At 30.0% G+C, this 7,001-nt stretch overlaps 1 pseudogene; it reads left to right on the top strand.

Moving 5' to 3' along the window:
• Positions 1-5,125, top strand: part of LOC107479652 (blue-light photoreceptor PHR2-like) — an 11,671-nt pseudogene extending 6,546 nt beyond the window's left edge.
• Positions 5,126-7,001: the final 1,876 nt, after the last annotated feature.

Genomic DNA, 7,001 nt, shown 5'->3' with positions numbered 1-7,001 from the left:
AATAAATTATGCTTTAACAAATAGCCATCATAGTATAATATTTAAAAACAGAGAAAGAATTTATGTTGATGAATTATTTCAGAAAATTGTAAAAACAGAAATACCAAAATATAAAGCTATTGAAAACCCAGTTCTTTTACTAAAAGAACCATCAGGAAAATTAGTTTCATCAAATTTTCAAATAAGAGAATCCAAAATTAATAGCCCTTTAAGTCTATCTAAGTTAAAGGTTAAAGAAGAAAATTCTGAAATAAAAGAATTAACAAAAAAGGTCGAAAAATTAAATGAAACCCTAAACACTAAGTTATGACAATAAATAAAGAGAAAATATATGTAACCTATTAAGACAAGAAACAAGAGCTCTTTGAAAGAGAAAATCGGTTGAATTATTTACAGTTTTCTGAAATAAATCAAAGAGCATTTGAAGCTCTAAAAACAATCTATGACAAGTTAAAAAGAGAAGTCGAAGAGTTAGAAAAATTAATATAATCTCTAGAAAATAGTGATGAATCGATGATAGAATTTGCAGAAATTTTAAGATAAATAATGAAGTATACAAAGATTGAAAGACCAGAAAACAAAATAAAAAGAAAAAGAGCGAAAAAATTAAAAAGTAAAATAAAGGAGTATAAAAGGGAATTAAATAATCTTCAGTTCAAAATTAATGACCTTATAATAAAAAGGATAGAAATAAGAATAAATATAAACAAGTTGGAGCTAAATTTAAAAAATTTATAAATGACTGGAAAATCCTATTATGACTTAAAAGAATTAAAGCTGTTAAAAGAAAAAATGGAGAATGAAGTTGAAAAATTAAAAAGATATTTAGAAACAACAGAAAGTGTAGAAATAAAAGAGGTTTTTGAGGATTTGAAAAATTATATTAAAGAAAAAGATAAACAGATAAAAGATTCTATATACAATAATTCATGCAAAAAAGAATATTATAAACTAAAACAAGATTGAAAAACTATAAAAATGAAATCAGAATTAGTAATAATAGAAATGGACAATACTTTTTATGAAATTGTAAACTATAAAGTACCACTAACAAAATCTATACAAATTATAAACTTATTCGAAGCAAAATATGAAGAGTTAATAGAAATTTTGAAAATAGAAATTTTGAAAAAGAAATTACATCTAAAAATTGGTATCAGAGCCAAGTTAACGATTAAGGGTAACACTTTCTCTTTAAGCAACACTTTTAGTGACACGCTTTTAAATCAATAAAAGACAAAAATCTGTAAATCTGTACAAAAGTACATATGTACAGTAGATGGACCCAAAAAAAATATAGCTTTAGAGAATATTAAAAATGGTTCAAAAGGAGCCGATTTTTCGGTGTACATGAATGTTAAATGATAAGATAATATTTAATATAGGTTTGATTTGGTAAAGTTTTTGGAAAAAGTGTTTGTAGTTTTTAAAAATGGTTTCATTACAAAATATGTTTTTAAATTTTTTAATAACTACTAAATAGTGTTTATCTAATTTTAATTTAGAATCGATTGTATTCACAAAATAATCGATTAAATTTTAGGTTTCCCAAAATTCAATTGATTGGACTTCAGATTTCCACAAAATAATCGATTAAATGTTGGACGATAGTATGATTTTTCTAAATATCAATCGATTGTAACTTTTACACAATCGATTGAATGATGCTTAGAATGTGGGTTTTTTCTATTTCAATCGATTGTTCATGTTACCCAATTGATTGAAGGCTTCAAAGCAATATGAGATCCTACAATTCAATAGATTGGTTGTGTTATTCAATCGATTTAAGTCTTCAAAACAATATGAATTTTCACAATTCAATCGATTAGTTTTGTTATTCAATCTATTGAATTGTGCACTACGTTGTATGTTATGCCGTTCTCAAATTTTTTACTCGTGTTTATAAATTATTATTTTCATTATTCATTTATCTTATCTTTAAAATTCTATCTTCAATTTTTAAATTTTTATTTTGATTTAGATACTCTAATCTTATCTTTTCTTTAATATTAAGGTTATAAATTGGTGAATAATCTATCATCAATTATTCAATCCTATAATTGGAATTGTTTATCAATCTCCTTGATTATAAAAATTTTTACTATTTTTGTTCGGGTTAAATACTTTTTTTATCCCTAAGGATTAGGGTTAAAATCAAAATCGTCCCCAACCTTTTTTCTTATTAAAATCATCCTTAACGTTCAAAAACACTTTAAAATCATCCTTTTCGCTCTAAAAAGACAAATTTACCCTTATAAAAAATAAATTATAAAATAAAAAATTAAACTCCACGAGCTACAGTGGCTTCATTATCCCTATCTCTCCATCTTCCCCCCAACTCATTTCTTCTTCCAATCAAAGATTCAAACTTTGTTCTCTTCCCAACAATCTAATAAGCTCAAAGTCCTAACCCAAACTTCTTCCCTCACCCACCTTTCTCTCTCTACACCAATCCTACTTTCTCTCTCCTCAAACTCCATTAACAACAAGCTTTTGTTCAAGTTAACGATCTCCTACAATCCACTCCAATGCCCTTTTCCTCTTCTCCCCCACCGCACTTCTGACCTCTTAGGCGCCACCGCACTCCTGCGCGTCGCCATCGTGTGGTCCCGCAACGACCTACGCATTCACAACAACAAAATCCTAAACACCACACACAACGAATCACTGTCAATCGTACGTATTTACTGCTTTGACTCTTTGGATTACAGCAAATCTTCTTCAGAGTTCGATAAGACCGGTCCTTTTTGCACCAATTTCTTGATCCAATTGGTTTTGAATCTCATGAAGAATCTTTAAGAGCGTGGGTCAGTGATGCACCACTATTTCGTGGTACATCTTGTGCTTAATTCGATGGATTTTATCCACTAATCTCACACTTATTCACAGAATTCGCATGTTTTACACTTTCCTTCCTAATTTTTTGCTATGATTGAAAACATGCTTCTTTGGCCTTTAATTTACTATTTTTAATCTTCTCTTATTACCATTCGATGCTGTGATATGTGTGTTAAGTATTTTCAGGTTTTATAGGGCAGGAATGGCTTAGAGGATGGAAAGCAAGCATGTAAAAGTGGAAGGAATACAAGAAGCTGAAGGAACTGCAGAGCCGTCAACCCTGACCTCTTTGCACTCAATCAATCATAACTTAAGCTACATAGGTCCAAATGAGGCAGTTTCAGTTGCGTTGGAAAGCTAACACCCGGGGCTTCGCAACGATATATAATTTGTCATAGTTGCTTTGCTGTTAGGCAATGCGCACGCGTGAAGTACGTGTACGTGTGGATTGTGCTACAGACAAGCGACGCATACGCGTGATGAAGCCACGTGTTGTACGTATCAGAAATTGTTGGGGGCGATTTCTGGGCTGTTTTTGACCTAGTTTTCGGCCCATAAAAACACGAATTAGAGGCTGCAGAGTGAAGGAATCATTCATACACTTCTCATTTACATAATTTTAGGTTTTAAATGTAGTTTTCTAGAGGGAGAGACTCTCTCCTCTCTCTTAGGTTTTAGGATTTTAGGATTAGCTTTTCTTAAATTCAGATTTCTATCATGCTTTAATTTAGTTTTCTTCTACTCCTATTTGTTCTAGTAGTTTAGTTTATTTATCTTCTCTTGTTGATCTATTTATTCTACAATTTAGTTTATGAACTCTTCGAGTTAGATTGATTTTCCTTTTTATGCAATTTGAAGTATTTCATGTTTATTACTCTTCTATTATTTGTTATCATTGATTTTGCAATTGTTGATTTTAGATTTAATATTTTCTTATTAATTTTCTATGTTTTTATGTTATGCCCTCCAAGTACTTGACAAAATGCTTAGAAGAATGTTAAAGTAGGATTTTATGTTCTTTGGCTTGGTTGAGTAATTGGTGACACTTGAGTTATCAAACTCCTTTGTTGATTGATAATTGAAAGTTGCTGATTGATTTGGATTCCACTAAAACTAGTCTTTCCTTATTAGTTGACTAGGACCTGAGGAATCAAATTGATTAGTCCACTTGACTTTCCTTCATTCGTTGAGAGTTAACTACGTGGGAGCAATGAACAATTCTCATCACAATTGATAAGGATAACTAGGATAGGATTTTCAGTTCTCATACCCTGCCAAGAGCTTTTCTAGTCATTTGATTTTCATTACCATTTACTATTCTTGCTTCTTATCTTAAAAATCTCAAAATATACCTTTACATAACCAATAACAAGAACACTTCCCTGCAATTCCTTGAGAGATGACCCGATGTTTAAATATTTCGGTTATTATTTATTAGGGGTTTGTTACTTGTGACAAACAATCTTTTGTACGAAAGGATTCTTGTTGGTTTAGAAATTATACTTTTAACGAGAATTTATTTGTGAAATTTTAAACCGTCAAAAATCCATTCGTCAGTCAAATCTCGTTGTCAGGATTGGAAAATCAGAAACGGTTTTATTTGAGCTTGTTAAAGCCGTTGGTTTTGTATCAAAAAAATTATTGTTGAATAAGTTAATTATTGTTGTTGTTTTCTTTTCTGTCTTCTCTTCTATTGTTGTTGTTGATAATGTTGGTGGATTATGAGAAAGAGCCTATGGGTTACATTGTTATGGTAAGAGAATGATAGTTGGATGAAGGTAGAGGTGTGGGTGACTGGGAGCATATAGTGGTGGGTGGGTAAGGTTCAGAGATTCACTGGTGAGTAAGGTTGAATGGTGGTAGATGATGATGAAGATGAAGAAATGAAGATGAAGTGGAGTGAGGGATAATGATGGTGGAAATTGGGAACTGATGATGATGGATGGATTTTGATTTTAATTTTTTATTTTATAACTTTTTATTTTATAATTTATTTTTTACAAGGGTACATTTGTCTTTTTAGAGCAAAAAGGATGATTTTAAAACTTTTTTGAACGTTAAGGATGATTTTAACAAGAAAAAAAAGTCGGAGACGATTTTGATTTTGACCCTAAATCTTAGGGACGAAAAAAGTACTTACCCCTTTTTGTTCTAGTTATCCATCTACTTAATATCCAATTTTTCTTCATTTTTTATCCATCTCTTTAATATCCAATATTTGTTCATCATTAATTGATAATCACAGTTGCAGCAATCAGCAAAGATCCAACCAATTTCTTCATTGTAGTATTCAGAAAACAATCTACTGTTTTGATTATAAAATCGAGGTCAGTGAATAGAATCTCTAATTTTGCAATTTTTCATTTCGATTCTTTATTCGTGAAATTGATTGTGCAATGAAAAATATTTTTTTATCTTTTAGTAATTCACAAACATTGAGGAATACTAAAAAGTAAATAAATTTTATTATTTTTTATTATTAATTAGCTAGCAATATTTAAAGTTATGGACTTAAAATGTATTATTAAATTATTATACTAAAGAAATTTATATAACTTATATTTTTGTTTTTTCATTGTGAGTTCCACTATAATTAAATTTATATTCCATGGAAAATTAAATTAGATGAATTTAATTTACGGAATAGGTTGAGCGTCATAGCAAATAAAATCAATTAGCATTTTATTAAATATTTAAATTGAAGCAACTAGCTACAAATTATATCACGAGTACTCAACTTTGAGAAAAAAATTATTAAATATTACTCAAAATAATAATATTTTAAATATTAAATATTTAACTACCAAGTCTAGCAATTCAAATACTTCCATTAGATACGTTTATTTGTGCTTCTTAGGGAAAAAAAATTAAAAATAGCAACAATTTTTCAATATTTTTTATTTTTTTAATTTTCTTTTAGAATAAAAAAATGTACTAGTATGTAAATTGTTATTAAATGACTGTTTTGTGCTTTCTCTCAACTTTTGAAGATTGTGTAATTTAATGGTTAAATCTTAATTAGTGTCATCAAATGTAGCGAGATGGTTATGTAGTGTAGATTAGTGTCAATGATGAGAACAAAGTAAAAAACACTAATTATACAAAGTTTTATTTATTATTTGGAAGTGATTTTGCGAGTTCATTAAAAACAATAATTTTGTATGTCTAGCTATTTAATTTATAATATTTATTTTAATTTTTTTATTATCTATTGATGAAAAGGACTACTCAACTTAAAGAAGTTGAGGATAAAGTTACAAAAATGTAGAAGAGGAGCTCGGTGGAATTCTTAGATGAAAATGAAAGAAAATACAAAGTTTATTATGTTAAATATAAGGTTTAATTACTCTGTTGGTTCCTATAGTTTCGCAAAATTTTCAGTTAGGTCCCTCTACATTTTTCCTTTTAATTGGGTCTCTGCACCGATTTCTTTTCAGTTAGGTCCCTACCGTGACCAAACAATTAAATTTAACGGAATATTCTGTTCCTAAATTAAAGATTCTCTAACTTTTTTCTAAATCTCTAATTCTCTTTCACTCTTATTTTTTGAAATACCAAAATAACCCTCCCACACTTAGGAAAAAAAACCTAGCTAGTCCTCTGTGGAGATCGCGTTTAGTGTCATCTCCTGCGTCCATCGTCTTCATCCATCTGTGGTGTCGTCTGCAGCGGACGCTTGGTGGTCGGTCGTCCGTTGCCTCCTTCTCTCTGCATTGGTCTGTTCTGCGTTATTCTGTTTGGAGGTCTTCTGCGCTATTTTTTCATCCAAGTTATCGCCGTCCCTCCCGGTGCTTTGCCTCGTCTGACGTCGCTGGGCCGCATCACACCGCGCCAAGCCTCGCCGCGCCTGACCTCCCGTCTGGTCTCTCTTTCCCACGCTGCACCTCTCCTCTATCTCCCTGTACTTGATCTGTCACAAAATAGGTAACATTTAACATTTAATTTTTTTTTCAGTTTTTAAAACTCGATGTAACATGTTTATGCTAATTTTAATTTTCAAAAAATATGGCATTGTTGAGTACCTAATTTTTGAATTGATTTCTGAATTATTTTGATATAGTAATTTAGGATTTACAATATGAATATTTATGTATAGAAATTTTGTTAATTAGTGAATTGACATATAAATTAATTTTATGCTAATGATGAGTTTTATTTATTGT

The sequence above is a fragment of the Arachis duranensis genome, chromosome 3 (assembly GCF_000817695.3).
Source record: "Arachis duranensis cultivar V14167 chromosome 3, aradu.V14167.gnm2.J7QH, whole genome shotgun sequence".
NCBI classification, from domain to species: domain Eukaryota; kingdom Viridiplantae; phylum Streptophyta; class Magnoliopsida; order Fabales; family Fabaceae; genus Arachis; species Arachis duranensis.
This window is presented reverse-complemented; position numbering and strand designations above follow the sequence as displayed.